We start from the raw sequence: 17,078 nt of genomic DNA on the forward strand, positions 1-17,078 counted from the left end.
ATGTACAGGTTTGTAGGCGAATTGGCTTGGTAAAGTTGTAAATTGCCCCTCGTGTGTGTAGGATAGTGCTAGTGTGCATGGATCACTGGTCGGCGCAGACTCAACGGGCCGAAGGGCCTGTCTCCACGTTGTATCTCTAAACTAAACTAACGTAAACTTATCGGAATGATGTAATTGGCAGTCTAACGCTCAAAATTCATTGGTCTGAGGAGCAACACCTTCCGTTTATTTGCAGGCAAACCCGACTCAAAAACATTGTTATTAAAGGCTGACATTGAAAGAGACTTGTTGCTCACTACTGTCCACACTCACTGCACCCCCTGCACTCTGTTCACACTTAACTCTGAGCCCTGAAGCATCTTCACTTTGCCACAATCAAAAACTCCTTCCTTCTTTGTCTAGACCACATTGTCTGCTTCATAGATTATGTGAGGTGACATATTTTGGATGGTAAAATGCAAGAGAAAGGTATACAATAAATGGCAGGCTCTTTGGAGTATTGTTGTCCAGAGGGGGGTGCAAGCAAGTCCATATCTCCCTGAAACACAAGTAGATATGGTTGTAAAGAAGGTGTGCCTTCGTCTGCCAGGGCATTGAGTATAAAAGTTGGCAAGTCATGTTGAAGCTATAATAAACATTGGTTAGGTCACATTTGTGTACAGTTCTGGTCACTAGATTATAGGAATAATGTGGAGGCTTTGGAGAGGATGCAAAAGGGATTCACCAGGATGTTGCCTGTATTGGAATATATTAGCCATAAGTTGGAGAAATTGGGATTGGTTTCTCTGGAGTATCAGGGGCTGAGGGGCAATCTGACTGTGGGTGCTGTCTGTACAGAGTTTGTACGTTCTACCTGAAAAATGTTCCTGTTGTTGGGGGAGTCCAGAACTAGAGGTCACAGTTTAAGAATAAGGGGTAGGCCATTTAGAACTGAGATGAGGAAAAACTTTTTACCCAGAGAGTTGTGAATTTGTGGAATTCTCTACCTCAGAAGGCAGCGGAGGCCGATTCACTGGATGCATTTAAAATAGAGTTAGATAGAGCTCTTAGGGCTAGCGGAATCAGGGGGTATGGGGAGAAGGCAGAAACAGGGTACTGATTGTGGATGATCAGCCATGATCACATTGACTGGCTCGAAGGGCCGAATGGCTACCTGCTGCACCTAATATCTATGTATCTATGTAAAAGAGCGCCCTTTAATTCTGAGGCTATGACCTCTGGTCCTAGGCTACCCCATCAGTGGAAAAATTATTTCCACATCCACTCTATGCCTTTCATTAATCTGTAAGTTTTAATGAGTTCCCCCCTCAACCTTCTAAACTCTAGCGAGTAGAGGCCATGTGCTGTCAAACGCTCATCATACGATAACCCACTCATTCCTCTCTCCCACTTCCCACATTGTCTGCCACTTAAAACTTTAACCTCTAGCCTTTCTCACCCAACAAAAGCTTTTCACTGTACCTCTGTACACATGACATGAAACTAAACTAAACACCCTTGCTCGTCAAGAATCTATTTAGCCCTGTTTCAAAAATGTTCAAATAAATATTCTGGGCCGGGTTTGAATCTTACACAGGTCCAAACTCCGAGGGTAGCAAGGCATGTTTATCGAAGGACTGTCCAACAATGGTCTCCAGTGTTGTAATAACGAAGCAATAGGTCAGAACGGGCAAAACTCAAACTGCTGGAGGAACTCAGCTGGTCAAGCAGTATCTGCGGAGGGAATGGACAGGCGACGGTACGGGTCGGGTCCCTTCATCTGACTGATTCGTGACCCTTCTACCAGTTTGATGAAGGGTCCCGACCCGAAAGGTTGTCTATCCATTCCTTCTTCAGATGCTGCCTGGTCCGCTAAGTTACTCCAACATTTTGTGTTGAGTTCAAGTCAGAACCGGGTTCTAACGTTGTGGGGCGGATGCCAAAGATTACGTCGTCTTCCTTAGGTTCGAGGGGAGAATTAACAGTAACACTGAAGGCTCTGTATTGTTCTAATTCAGGAAGAAATGTGACGGGGCTCTTGAAAGGATTTGACAATCAAAGGAGACTGATTTACTATTATTATCAAAGACCCAACGTCAAGCGGAGCGGACCATTGGGTCTCCACCAAGTTACAACACAACATTACACAACACTAATTAAACTATGAACCGTGGAAAGCCTCTGATTGCACTATTTGGGGATTTTTACACGCACTGGGGTTATTAATTCATAGATTATTATGTGTTATCTATGAGTATAGTAGTTATAGGTCTGTCACGAAAGAATTCCAAGGTTCTCTAGCCTTAATTTGATAATTAAACACGGTTGGTTCTCTCCACGCTGAGTTTAGTTTAGAGATGCAGTATGGTCACGGGTCCAGGGATCACCCGGAAAACACTAACAAGCCCACACGTCTTTGGAATGTGGGGGGAAACCGGAGCGCCTGGAGAAACCCCGCCGGTCACGGGGAGAACGTACTAACTCCCGGTGTCGGGATCGGTCCTGGATCGAACCTGGTCTCCTCTACAAGGCCACCAACTGCCTCACCTTGACACCAGGGCCGTCTTAACGCATGGGCCTGATGGGCACTTGCCCGGGGGCCCACGAGCATAGGGGCCCCATGCTGATCTGTGTATGTTAAGTGACTTGCAATAAATAAATACTACTTTAAAAATGTAGGTTCAATAAGTGCTTTTTTCGCAACATTTCCGGTCACTAAGTGCTTCTCACAGCGATCTTTAAATGCTTTTCGCAACAATGTAGCACCCTAAGTCCATCGCTAAGTGCTTTTCGGTAAGTGCTTTCCGCCGGCACGACGGGGGGGGGGGGGGGGGGCTGGTAGGGAAAGGGGGGTGGGGGAGAGTAACGCTCGGGGCCCCAGTACACTGCTTTGCCCGGGGGCCCATAATGCTGTAAAAACGGCCCTGCTTGACACCGCCTGTCTGGATACCAGCCGTTGGCTGTATAACTCCACTTCTTCAGTTAACCCCCACGCTTCCAGCACCGTGGAAAGGAAGAGCTAGTATTTCTGTAGCACGTGTCACACTTCAAAACCAGAACAAACCCGAACTTTACATCCAGTCTGAAGAAACGTCCCGAACCAGGGCGGCACAATGGCGATAGAGTTGCTGCCTTACAGCGTCGGAGACCCAGGTTCCATTCTGCCCTCGGGTGCTGCCTGCAATGGAGTTTGTCCGTTCTCCCTGAGACCGCGTGGGTTTTCCCCGGGTGCTCCGGTTTCCTCCCACACTCCAAAGACGTGCGGGGTTGTAGGTTAATTGGCTTCTGTAAATTGTCCCTAGTGTGCAGGGTGGAACTAGTGTATCGCTGGTCGGCGGGGACACGGCTGGGCCGTTTCCACGCTGTATCTCTAAACCAAACGAAAAGCAATCTGCCCATGTTCTCCAGAGATGCTGCCAAGCCCCGCCGAGTTAAGTGTTGTTAGGTTATAGAGTCACGCAGTTAATGTACAAACACAGCGGCCGCATGGCGCTAGTGAATGCTCTGGAGACACCAAGGAGATCATTGTCAACTAATCTTCGGAGAAATATATTTTTTTCATTCACCGCAGATAATTTGCTTGCTTGCCTTAGAAAATAGACCGCATCGACATATTTCACATCCACGCAAGGGATTCATTGGGTTGAATGAGTAATCCGTGGTGCTATAGGAGCGCAACTCTCCCTTGGTATCGCAGTGGGGGGAGAGGGTGGGGAACGCTGGAACAGCACTGGAACATTTGAACCCGTAGCCTTACAACTCAAAGACACGGGATAGAAATAAAGAATTGCAGGTGCTGGTTTATACCAAAGATAGACACAAAGTGCTGGAGTAACTCGGCGGGCCAGGCGGCATCTGTGGAGAAAAGGGATGGGTGATGTTTTGGGTCGGGGCCCTTCAGTCTGAAGAAACGTCACCCATCGCTTTTTCTCCAGAGATGCTGAGTTACTCCAGCACTTTGTGTCTATCTCCACTGAGTTACTCCAGCACTTTGTGTCTATCTCCACTGAGTTACTCCAGCACTTTGTGTCTATCTCCGCTGAGTTACTCCAGCACCTTGTGTCTATCTCCGCTGAGTTACTCCAGCACCTTGTGTCTATCTATCTACGCTGTTACTCCAGCACATTGTCCCCATCTCCCTGAGTTATTCCAACACTTTGTGTCTATCAAAGACAAGAGAGCTGTGGCTAGACATTGTTGAAGAAGTCTGAAGAAGGGTCTCGACCCGAAACGTCGCCCATTCCTTCTCTCCTGAGATGCTGCCTGACCTGCTGAGTTACTCCAGCATTTTGTGAATAAATACCTTCGATTTGTACCAGCATCTGCAGTTACATTCTTAGACATTGTTGAACGTTCGAGACCTCAGCAAAAACAATTGAACATGTTGTTCCCAAGAACCCGCCAAGTGACGGACTCTAATTGCACCATTGAAAGATGCTAACGTTTCCCGCTATCTCAACCCTACCTTGTCTTTGTCCTCGAAACAATCCAACTAAACCCAAGAGAGGTAAAGGCGCCTGGTGTCTCAAAGCCTCGGAGCGCCGACGTTTAGCCGCTGGGAGCTGGGGGAAGAATGGTAGCTCGTTACAACGTCTTTTGAAGTTGCATGTGGTTCCCCTGTCTCGCAGCTTGCCTGGGAGAGGAAGTTACGAAGCGCGCTCCGTAAGTAGGCTGTTGTTTTCACTCTTTGGTCACACATTCACAAGGAAACACGCCCTTCGGCCCAACTAGTCCATGCCGACAAGACGTCCATCTATACTCACCCCGTTTGCCTGCGTTTGACCGTTCACCCTCCGTTCCTATCTATTTTTCCTGTCTTTAAAACATTGTAATTGTACTCTCTCTACCGCTTCCTCTGACAGCACTTTCCAAATACCCACCACCTCTATGAAGAACTTGCCTTTAAATCTCTCCCCTCTCTCCTTAAACCGTTGTCCTCCACCCAACCCTGGTAAATAGACTTATCATCCACATCTATATTCATTATGATTTTATATACCTTTTTAATGTCACCTCTTTCAATCAGCCTCCTTCACTCCAGGGAAAATAGTCCCAACCTACACATCTCCCGATAATTCAAGCCCGTCAGCCCGAGCAACATCCTTGTGAATCTTTTCTGCATCCTCTGTACTTTAATCACATTCTTGCTAAGTTTAGCAACTAGAACTGTACGCAATACTCCAAGTGTGGCCTAACAGATTTTTTTTACAACTGCAACATGAGAATCCCAATTATTGGACTGAATGCCATGGCCGATGAAGGCAAGTGTGCCAGAGGTCTCCTTCATCACCCCGTCCACCTGTGTGCCTCTTCCAGGGAGGGTTGTATTGGCACCTCAAGGTCTCTCTGTTCAACAACACTCCCAGGACCCCGCCATTCACTGTGTACATCACACCATGGTTTCACGTCCCAACATACATCAATGGCCAGAGTTAAATTCCATCTGCCATTCCTTTGCCCACTTGATCTAGACCCGGTTGTAACCTTAGACAACCTTTTTTCTACTGTCCACAACCACCAATTTTGGCAACATCTACAAGCTTACTAATTGTGCCAATAAACCAAACTGCTGGAGTAACTCAGTGGGTCAGGCAGCATCTGCGGAGGGAAATGGACAGACGACATTTCAGGTCAGGATCCTTCTTCAGACTTCTGATGAAGTCTGCCTTTTCGAGGATGTCACCTACGTGAGGAAAAACGTTTTCACTCAGAGAGTTGTAAATCTGTGGAATTCTCTGCCTCAGAAGGCAGTGGAGACAAATTCTCTGGTTGCTTTCAAGAGAGAGTTAGAGAGAGCTCTTAATGATAATGGAGTCATGGTTATGGGGAGAAGGCAGGAACGAGGTACTGATTGAGAATGGTCAGTCATGATCACATTGAATGGCGGTGCTGGCTCGAAGGGCCGAATGTCCTACTCCTGCACCTATTGTCTATTGTCTATTGTTCTCATCAAAGTCATTATTAGAAATGACAAAGAACATTCCTTGTTGAATTAGGAGGAAATGTAAGGGAAGAATAAAATCCCTGGCACTGCTATCTCAGTTTAAGTCCGTTTGGGTTGGTCTTTGTGTAAAATATGTAGGTGCAATTTCACTGAACATGCTTTTTCACTCAAAACTATTTTCCAAGAAAGAGGGAGGCAATTCATCCCTTTGAGTCAATGCTAGCTCTCGGAGCATTACCATCAGTCCTATTTGCTCATTTATTTTCCTAATAACTTCTTCACATGCCCATTGAATCCATTTACTGATTCTCCTCCCACTCACTTACACCAGCAGTAGGTTACAGTGGCCAATCGACCAACCAGCATGTCTTAAGTTTGTGGAAACACCAGTGGAAAACTCAAAAGGTCATGGGGAGCAGATGCAAAATCCACTCAAACAACACTCCAAAGACGTACAGCTTTGTAGGCTGGTTGGCTTGGTAAAATTGTAAATTGCCCCTAGTAGGATGGTGTTAGTGTGCGGGGATCGCTGGTCGGCATGGACTTAGTGGGCCAAAGGGCCTGTTTCAATGATGTGTCTCTAAACTAAACTAAACTCTCGAGGTCAGGATCAACCCCAGGCTGGTGGAGCTCGGTAGAAGCAGCACTCACTCTCTGCACTCTGTGACACCTACAGACGGAAACCACTTGGAATTTCCCATGGGAAGTTTTTCACGTGCACATTTCTGGAGAAATGTTGACGTTTTTCTGTTGAGCTACCTGGGGACTAGGTGACCTTTCCAAAGCCAATGGAGCCTTCTGCGACTTTGATTGCCTCTTCATTTGGTAGTGAAATCCAAACGAGAAACACAATTAATACTGTAACTCAGAAATATAGATTTCAGCTCAGCTCAGCTGCTACCTGACCAACTGGCTATTTGTACTATTCTCTGTCTTATTCTGTGTAGGAAAGAACTGCAGATGCTGGTTTAAATCGAAGGTAGACACAAAATGCTGGAGTAACTCAGCGGGCAGGCAGCATCTCTGGAGAGATTCCTTCTCTCCAGAAATGCTGCCTGTCCCGCCGAGTTCAGCATTTTGTGTCTACTTGTCTTATTCTTACTGATTGATTGAAAGTGAGTGTGATCTAATTGATGAAGAGTGAGTGGGATTTGATGGATTGATAGTGGGCTGGATCTGTTTAACTGAAGTAGGCTAGGTCTGAATGATTGATAGAAGGTGGGATCTGGTTGATGGACCATGGACCAGGCCTGATCGATTAACAGTAGGTGTGATGTGATTGATCGACACTGGGCTAGGACATTGATTGATAAAGGGCAGGGATTTTCTGTTTGCTCGCAGGTGGCCAAGTCCAATTGATTGATGGAATAGTATTCCTGGACTATTTGACTGATTGTCAGATTGTATTCCTATAATTGTATTCCAGTTCTTATAACTAGTGACTTGTCCCGGTGTTCAATGTGGTAAATCACCCAATACAACCCAAGGGTGGTACAGCGGTAGAGTTGCTGTCTTACAGCACCAGAGACCTGGGTTCAATCCTGACTAGGGGTACTTTCTGTACAGTTTGGATGTTCTCCCTGTAATCGTGTGGATTTTCTCTGGGTGCTCCAGTTTCCTCCCACACTCCAAAGACGTACGGTGATTTGTAGTTTGTAGGTTGATTGGCTTTAGTAAAATTGTAAATTGTCCCGAGTGTGTTGGATAGTGCTAGTGTACGGGGTGATCGCTGGTCAGCATGGACTCGGTGGGCCGAAGGGCTTGTTTCCGCGCTGTGTGTCTAAACTAAACTAAACTAAATAAATATTGGTGCACTGTATCTGTGCCAGTAACCACTTGCTGTTTCCTCTTCTTTTTTTTCTTTTTTTTTAAATTTTTGAAAAGCATATGTACAAATAGAAATTTTTAAAAAACACATTTGTTACAGAGTTCTTACATAGCTTCTATTTTTAGATTTTTGAAGAGAGAAAGTAAAAATTAAAAAAAACTATAAACTTGGGGAGAGAGAATAAGAGGGTTAAAAAAAATTTTTTTTAAAAAGGATCTAACTATAAGAATTAAAGGGAGTAGATCCGGGAGACAATAACCACAGTTGTACATCCAACCCCTAGCTCAAGTTTCAACTTTTAATTTATAATTTTTATTTTAGTCCTGTGCCAAACCCATTTACTTTTCTAAAAATTCAATAAATGGAGACCATATTTTAAAAAATAACTCAGGTTTGTCGATTAAGGCAAATCTTATTTTTTCCAAATGCAGGGTCTCTGTCATTTCCGTAGTCCACATTTTAATTGTGGGGGTTATTGGTTTTTTCCAAAATTTAAGTATTAATTTTTTCGCAGTTATTAAACTGTAATCAAGAAAATGTACCTGACTTGCTGTAAAATTTGTAGTATGTTCTGATAATCCTAATATAATTAATTTTGGATCCATATCTAATTTTTTGTTAATAACTTTAGAAACTATTTTTAAAATCTCCAACCAGAAGTTTTGCATTTTTATACAAGTTACGAAAATATGAGTTAAATTAGCTTCTTGAAATTGACATTTATCACAAATAGGAGAGATACTAGGAAAAATCCTATTTAATTTCATCTTCGAATAATGTAATCTATGTATTATTTTAAATTGTATTAAGGAATGTCTAGTATTTAATGAACATTGATGTATATGTTGTAAACTTTCATCCCATATATCTTGCATTATAAGTTGATTCAATTCGTCCTCCCATGCTCGTCTATAAGATTCTGATGATGGAATGTCAGTGTCAAGGAGAGTATTATAAATAAAGGATATTAATTTATTTAATTTCCTCTTCTAAACAGAATTACCACTAGCCTCTCGACCCATTAAGAGAGTAGTTTCAGAAAAGGAAGAGCAAAAATCACTTGTAGCAGTTTTAACTGAACAAGATCAGCAGGGAATGAACCAAGACAAAGTCAGGGTGAGGAGGTGGGGAAATGGGTGGTTGGGAAGTCATGGGATTGGGAATTGGACCAAAGTGCCAAAGTGCAAAGAACCAGCGCTGGAGATCAGGCAACCATTACAGAAACTGCCAAGTTCCCCTTTTCGCGACCTAGAATTGGTAGTATGTTTTATGAACAGTAATGCTGCTATGCTGGAAATGACCAAAACCAAGAAGTGATACTCCAAATGCAATATTGCTGATCCCACACTTCTGATGCCATGCTGGTGACAAATGTTTCAGGCTTGGTGTGTGGAGTAACTGCAATGTATTTTGTAGTTGGTACACACTCCAAACCCTGTGTGCCACTGATAGAGTGAATGAGTGTTTAGGCTGATGACCAGTCGGACAGGCAAGCTTATCTTGTGTAGGAAGGAACTGCAGATGCTGTTACACTGAAGATAGACACCAAATGCTGGATTAATTCAGCGGGACAGGCAGTATCTCTGGAGAGATGGAATGGGTGACGAAACGTGACAAAGGTGGTACAATGAAGCGCAAATGCTGGAATCATGAGCAAAACACAAAGTGCTGGAGGAACTCAGTGGGTCAGGCAGCATCTTTGAAGGATAAGCAATGTTTCAGAAAGAACATGCACACTCCACACGGACAGCACTAGAGGTCTAAATCAAATCCAGGTCTCTAGCATTATGAGGCAGTGGCTCCACTGTCTGTGTCACAATGTGCCGTCCTAATGAAGCGATTGGAGAAGCTTGGATGATGTTACAGCAGAGGTATCACTGGGAGCTATTTAAACATTTCGAAACATCCAGAATTATGAAAGATATTGGTAAATAACACGAGGAAGAGTCAACAGGCTGATAGTGACAGGAGATATGGTAGAAAACAGAAAGGAGAAACAAGGGAATGTTTAGTTTGGAGATGTAGCATGGAGAAAGGTCTTTTGGCCCATTGAGTTTAGACCGACCTTCGATCACCCATTCACACTAGTTCTATGTTATCTCAGTTTCTCATCCACTCTCTGCGCACTCTTGCAATTTACGGAGGCCAATTAACCTACAAATCCACATGTCTTTGGGACGTGAGAGGAAACCGGAGCACCCGGACGAAACCCACACAGTTACACTCCAACACTGCAAACTCCACACAGACAGCATCGGAGGTCAGGGTTGAACCTGGGCCTCTGGCGCTGTGAGGAAGCAACTCTATCAGCAGCTCCATTCTGCTGCCCAAGTTTTATACATGACCAGTTGTTATAATCTGAAAGCATGAAGGAACTAACTCACAAGCGAATTTAATTTAGATGAGAAAATGTATAATCTGTCGGAGCATGAGAAAGCAGATATGTGAGAAAAGCTGAATAGCCTTTTCCACGAGTGAAGAAGTCTATTAGACCCATTATGAGTGCTTCTATAAAGGAGATATATTCCGGTAACATCTTGTAAGCATAAAACACCACAGCAGTAGCTTCCCATATTCCCAAAATAGCAAGTGTTTTTTCATTTATGCAGTGCTATTTATGGCTTCTCTGTAAATGAAACCTAAGATAATAGAAACTGTTACTGTTTTAACCCAACATAGACACCTGTTGGCGATGTGTGAACGATGTGAGTGGTGGGGACTGTGCAGAACCTCTCCTTTCTGTCTTTGCCTTCTACACGACTTGCACCTCACCTTGGAATGTTCCATATCTTTGCTTCCTCCAGCCGCTGCCATTTGTACATTTGTTTCCACTATTTATTACCATGACCCAAAGCTGTAGCAGCAGAAACGTTTAAAAATATTTGCATTTCCTCTATCTGTCACTGCACAATCAAACTACACCCCCAAAAAAATATTCCGTGCTTTACCCGATTTTTGAAATGAAGTATCATTTTCTTCAAAGACTTCTCGTTTCCTCTCATAATGCCTGCAGCGCTGTGCTTCAAAGTTCACTTGCACCTGCATGCTGCTGTTTCCAGATGCTGTTGATGTGCTGTTTGTGGCTCTGTGCTTTATAGAGCATGCGACTACTTATTTGAGTTTATCTTTGATTGTAACTATTTGACAGTGCGATGGGTGAACGCATCTGAAAGTGTGTGAGTTTATTTAGGATAATGTCGGTGTAGATACACTATCTGTGTCTCTATTACATTTGCCTGCATATATGTCATAGAGTTATACAGTGTGAAAACAGGCCTTTTGGCCCAACTTGCGCTCACCGACCTGCCTGTCCCTTCTACACTAGTCCCACTTGCCTGCATTTGGCCCATATCCCTCTAAACCAGTCCAATCCATGTACCTATCTCAATGTTTCTTAAACGTTGTGATAGTACCTGCCACAACTACCTCCTCCGGCAGCTCGTTCCGTACACCCACCACCCCATGTGTGAACCTTTTTTACCGATTAAATCTTTCCCCCTTCACCTTAAACTTATGTCCTCTGGTTCTTGGTTCCTCTACTCTGGGCAAGAGACTCTGATGGCAAAAGCAAATTAAAACTCGCTAGGTAGTGATTCCGATGACGAGGATCCTGGAATAACTGGAGAAACCTGTTCGGATAGTCTGAACCCCATGGATTCAGCAGCAAGGTGAACTCATGAGTGCTCAGTAAAATTGAGACACAAAGGAACTGCAGATGCTGGATTCTTGAGCACAAAAACGCAAAGTGCTGGAGGAACTCAGCAGGTCAGGTAGCAACTGTGGAGGGAATAGACAGGTGACGTTTCAGGTCAGAACCCTTCTGAAGCTCGGCATCTGACTCAGAGCTGGCGGTAGAGTTGCTGCCTTACAGCGAATGCAGCACCGGAGACTCAGGTTCGATCCTGATTACGGGCGCCGTCTGTACGGAGTTTGTACGTTCTCCCCGTGACCTCCGTGGGTTTTCTCCGAGATCTTCGGTTTCCTCCCACACTCCAAAGACGTACAGGTATGTACGTTAATTGGCTGGGCAAATGTAAAAATTATCCCTCGTGGGTGTAGGATAGTGTTAGTGTGCGGGGATCGCTGGGCGGCGCGGACCCGGTGGGCCGAAGGGCCTGTTTCTGCGCTGTATCTCTAAAATCTAAAAAATCTTTTAAAAAAATCAATTGGGGCAATGTCAGAGATACAATCAATCCACCAGGGGAGGTAGGATGGAGGCTAAGGAGAAATTGGGAGACCACGTGCCAATGATGGATCGGCAAAATTTAACAGTTTCAAATTCCTGGGCGTTAACATCTCGGGTGACTTGTCCAGGGACAGAGACATAATCATGAAGAAGGTACATCGTCATCTCTATTTTCTTGGAAGCTTAAAGAGATTTGATGTGTCACCAAAGATAGCATGGCAGAAAGTATCTTGGGCCATGATGCAACCAGTCAGGATATTTTCTACAAAAAGTTCACAAATTCATAAGTTCCAGCAGTAGAATTAAGCCATTTGGCCCATCAAGTCTACTCCCCCATTCAATCATGACTGATATATATTTCCCTCTCAACCCCATTCTCCTGCCTCCTCCTCTCTGCCTTAAAAATATCCAATGATGTCATTCACAGCCTTGTGTGACAAAGAATTCCACAGACTCACCGCACTCTGACTAAAGAAATTCCTTCTATCTCCTTTCTAAATGTACATCTTTTTATTCTGAGGCTATGGCCCCTGATCCTCGACTCTCCAACTAGTGGAAAACATCCTCTCCACATTCACTCTATCCAAGGAAATAGAGATGATGCCGTGACTTCCTCGTGATGATATCCATCCGGAGAGGGGAGGAGAGAGAATGACAGAGGTGTGAGAGGTCATTGTGACACGTTCAGATAGGATGCTTTCTATGGTGCATCTGTAGAAATTGATAATAGACAATGGGGACTTGTCAAAATTCTTTCGTCTTCCTTAGTAGAGGCGATGATGTGCTTTCTTGGCCATATCGTCAGTGTGGTTGGACCAGGTCCAATTGTCTAGTGAGAGAGAGATGACAACACTGGCAGCCATCAAAACTGACTGATGTGAGGTGCACTTTACTGTGCCCTCCATCACCCATTTATCAGCGCTCTTATTTCCTCATAACGAGACAGAAATATCCAGTGGGCTTTTGCCTGTAAGGAAGTTGTTCTTATACATGACTGCCTCCGAGCAAGGGAACTGTGATTAGGGGCTTCCCGTCAGCCAGGGTAAAGCCCCTTCTCGCCAGTATCCAATGCTGGAACTGCATGTGGTGACTGAGTGTGAGCACACTGACAGGGGAAGATCTGTGGGATGTGTCACCTCAATGTCCCACTGACCCATACAGGCCGCTGGGCCCTAGGATCAGCGGGTAGCTTAATAGCTAATCCCATTCCGTGCTGAGGCCATAACACCACATGCCCTTTTCCTGCTCGTCTTTCTCTATGTGAAGCGAGCCATCCTTGCACACATCTCTGCCTAGGGGAGGGGCAGAATGCTTGATCTAAAGACAGACCCTTGATCCAAATCCAACTTCTGACCCGCACAGGAGACACGAGAGACTGCAAAGAGACTGTGAGATCTTGAGCAAAAAACAAACTGCTGGAGGACTCAGCAGGTGAGATGCTGCCCGACCCACTGAGTCCCTCTGGCAGTTACAGAGTCATAGAGTGATACAGTGTGCAAACAGGCCCTTCGCCCCAACTTGCCCACACCAGCCAACATGTCCCAGCTACACTAATCCCACCTGCCCGCATTTGGTCCATAACCCTCCAAACCTGTCCTATCCATAAGTTTGTTTTCTTTTGTCTCCTACAACCCTTCGACAGTGCAAACACAAGGTTGGTTGTTGTCAGTGGTTCAGCCAGTACCTTTACGGCTGGAAGGCAGCAACTCTACCACTGCGCCCGTGTGGTCCTAACTCCTGGTTCCACATGGGGACTTGCTTGGTCAGACAGCATTATAGGTTTCCATTAATCTGTTACATTGTGGAGTAACTGTATTGCGGTCATCGCTGTTTGGGGTACACGTGGAACACTGTGCACAGTTCTGGTCACCACACTAGAGGAAGGATGTGGTTACGCTGGAGACAGTGCAGAAGAGATTCACCAGGATGGTGCCTGGATCTGAGGACTTTAGTTATGGGGAGAGATTGGATCGGCTTGGCTTGTTTTCCTCAGAGAGAGGAAGTTTGAAGATTGACCTGAGATCATGTGAGGCACAGACAGAGGAAATATCAAAATCTTTTCCCCGTGGTAAAGATATCAAAAACCTGAGAGTATAGGTTTAAGGAAATTTTAATAGGACCTGAGGGGATACGTTTTTTTCACTCAGAGAGTGGTTGATATCTGGACCATGCAGCCAAAGGAGATGGTGGAATCAGATACAATTGCAGGTACTGGTTTAAGAACAGTTTTTACCCCAGGGCCATACGAGAACTGAACACTACCTTTGCACTAGGCAACACCGTTAAAAAATCTTGTACTTAATTTAATTGTATTTAATTGTATTTATGTATTTATTTGTTTTTGCATTTATTGCATATATGTTTGTACGCACCGTCAGGATTGGCTATTTTTTTAATTTCGTTGTACTCGTTGCAATGACAATAAATGAATATTATTATTATTATTATTATTATTAAGAGGCCTTTAGACAGTCACTTAAATAGGCAAAGCACAGAAGGATATGGTCCTCATTGGTCATGGATGCCTGATGACACAGTCAGATGGGATTAGTGTAGAAGGGCATAAAGATTAGTGTAGACGGGCATGTAGAAGGGCATAAAGGCTGGCATGGTGGGCGGAAAGGCCTGTTTCTGTACTGTACAGCTCTATAACTCCGCGACTCTCTGAGCAAGCAGCTTTATGTGGGAGCCTCGATAGAATTTGTGATGTTCAGCATTCCCGGAGAAGGACACATTGTGATCAATTTTACTGGATGACAATTCAGTCTGGATCCCTCGCAAGGCATAAACTGGTGGAGACCGTTTCAAGTTGCTTTGCCCTATTGTTGAAAGTGAGCAGGAAGCTAAATGTAAGGCCATAATTGGTCATGATTAGCAGCAATTGTAATGGAAAGAGTTAGCTATGACTCCGTGTTTCGTCAGAGTCAGGCCATTACTTGACAGAAGAGGAAAAATAAAGGATGACACATACATTAAACAGTAGTGACGGAGGCACTGCTTCTGGTGCCAGGGTGTTGCAGTAAGGTCTCACCTAACCTACACTGTCAGGTGCCTGCAGATAGCACCAGACCTTTGCTAGAAGAGAATAGTGGTTTATCTCTCCAGTCATATCACTAAGCAACTTATCCAGCTGCTGTTTGTGAGGCTTTGCTGTGTAGAAATTTGCAACTTTATTTCCCATTTTAGAGAAGCAACTGTGTTTTGGGATTGGTATTGGTTTATTTGATTGATTGATTAAAAATACAGCATGCAAACAGCCCCTTCAGCCCACAGAGTCTACACTGAACCTGGGGCAATTCACAGTGGCTCATTAACCTACCAAAGTGTTTCTTGATTAGTACAGGTGTCAGAGGTTATGGGGAGAAGGCAGGAGAATGGGGTTAGGAGGGAGAGATAGATCAGCTATGATTGAATAGTGGAGTAGACTTGATGGGCCGAATGGCCCAATTCTACTCCTCTTCCTTATGACCTTGTAACCTTATAATACGGCCTTGGTAAGTGGGAGGAAACCGGAGCACCGCGGCAAAACACATAGGAACAGGGAGAACGCGCAAACTCCACACAGACAGCATCAGAGGTACAGAGCAAAACTGGCTTACTGGAACTCTGAGGCAGATGCTCTACCAGCTGCCCCTATAGAATGTTGGAGTAGTCTTAGGGGCCTAATGTTCTAAAGGTTTCTCCTCATCTCCAAATTCTCATCACTCACTCGGCACGTAGGATCTGAGCTCCCTGCAAATCAAAGGTTTCAAAGGTGTTTTATTGTCACCTGTACCAATTAATGTACAGTGATCTGTGAATTACCATACAGCCATAGTAAAAAAAGCAACAAAACACACAACTACATAAAAGTTAACATAAACATCCAGCACAGCAGATTCCCCTCATTCCTCACTGTGATGGAAGGCAATAAAGTCTAATCTTCTTCCCTCATTTTTCTCCCGCAGTCAGGGCAGTTGAACCATCCATCGGGATGATCGGTTCCCGCAGCCGGCGGTCGAAGCCCCCGCATCAGGGCGATCAAAGCTCCCACATTGGGGCGATCAAAGCTCCCACATTGGGGCGATCGAAGCTCCCACATCGGGGCGATCAAAGCTCCCACATTGGGGCAGTCAAAGCTTCCACGTCGGGGCGGTCGAAGCTCCTGCAGCTTGGAGTTCCCGAAGCTGGAATGGAATGTTGGCCTTCATAACAAGAGGAGTTGAGTATAGGAGCAAAGAGGTCCTTCTACAGTTGTACCGGGCCCTGGTGAGACCGCACCTGGAGTACTGTGTGCAGTTTTGGTCTCCAAATTTGAGGAAGGATATCCTTGCTATTGAGGGCGTGCAGCATAGGTTCACTAGGTTAATTCCCGGAATGGCGGGACTGTCGTATGTTGAAAGGCTGGAGCAATTAGGCTTGTATACACTGGAATTTAGAAGGATGAGGGGGGATCTTATTGAAACATATAAGATAATTAGGGGATTGGACACATTAGAGGCAGGAAACATGTTCCCAATGTTGGGGGAGTCCAGAACAAGGGGCCACAGTTTAAGAATAAGGGGTAGGCCATTTAGAACGGAGATGAGGAAGAACTTTTTCAGTCAGAGAGTGGTGAAGGTGTGGAATTCTCTGCCTCAGAAGGCAGTGGAGGCCAGTTCGTTGGATGCTTTCAAGAGAGAGCTGGATAGAGCTCTTAAGGATAGCGGAGTGAGGGGGTATAGGGAGAAGGCAGGAACGGGGTACTGATTGAGAGTGATCAGCCATGATCGCATTGAATGGCGGTGCTGGCTCGAAGGGCTGAATGGCCTACTCCTGCACCTATTGTCTATTGTCTATAAGTCGGTCTCTGACCAGAGACCGCTAGCTCCGTGATGTTAACGTCCACAGACTCCTGCGGTAGAGCTCAGAGATCGATCCCTGGCAAAGGGATCGCGAGTTCCATGATGGTAAGTCCACAGGCTTCCTCGTGTGGAGCTCTCGAAATCGGTCTCCAGCAAAGGCCGCCAACTCCTTGATGTTAGGCCGCAGTGCGGACGGAGATACCATACGGGAATAAAATCGCACCTCCGTCGAGGTAAGAGATTAGAAAAAGTTTCCCCTACCCCCTTCCCTACACCCACATAAAACAAGCTAAAGAACACTGAAAACATACATTTAAC

The 17,078-nt window shown here is 45.0% G+C and overlaps 1 protein-coding gene across 1 annotated transcript in view; it reads right to left on the reverse strand.

The window, feature by feature from the left end:
• The window catches only part of LOC144605316 (leukocyte surface antigen CD53-like), a 31,681-nt gene extending 27,082 nt beyond the window's left edge, over positions 1 to 4,599 (reverse strand). Inside the window, exon 1 of the mRNA XM_078420438.1 lies at positions 4,445 to 4,599. The gene's annotated coding sequence lies outside the window, so the exon portion shown is untranslated. The remainder of the gene's footprint in view (positions 1 to 4,444) is intronic.
• Between the last annotated feature and the right edge of the window lie 12,479 nt (positions 4,600 to 17,078).

Source organism: Rhinoraja longicauda, chromosome 24 (genome assembly GCF_053455715.1).
Source record: "Rhinoraja longicauda isolate Sanriku21f chromosome 24, sRhiLon1.1, whole genome shotgun sequence".
Classification (NCBI taxonomy): domain Eukaryota; kingdom Metazoa; phylum Chordata; class Chondrichthyes; order Rajiformes; family Arhynchobatidae; genus Rhinoraja; species Rhinoraja longicauda.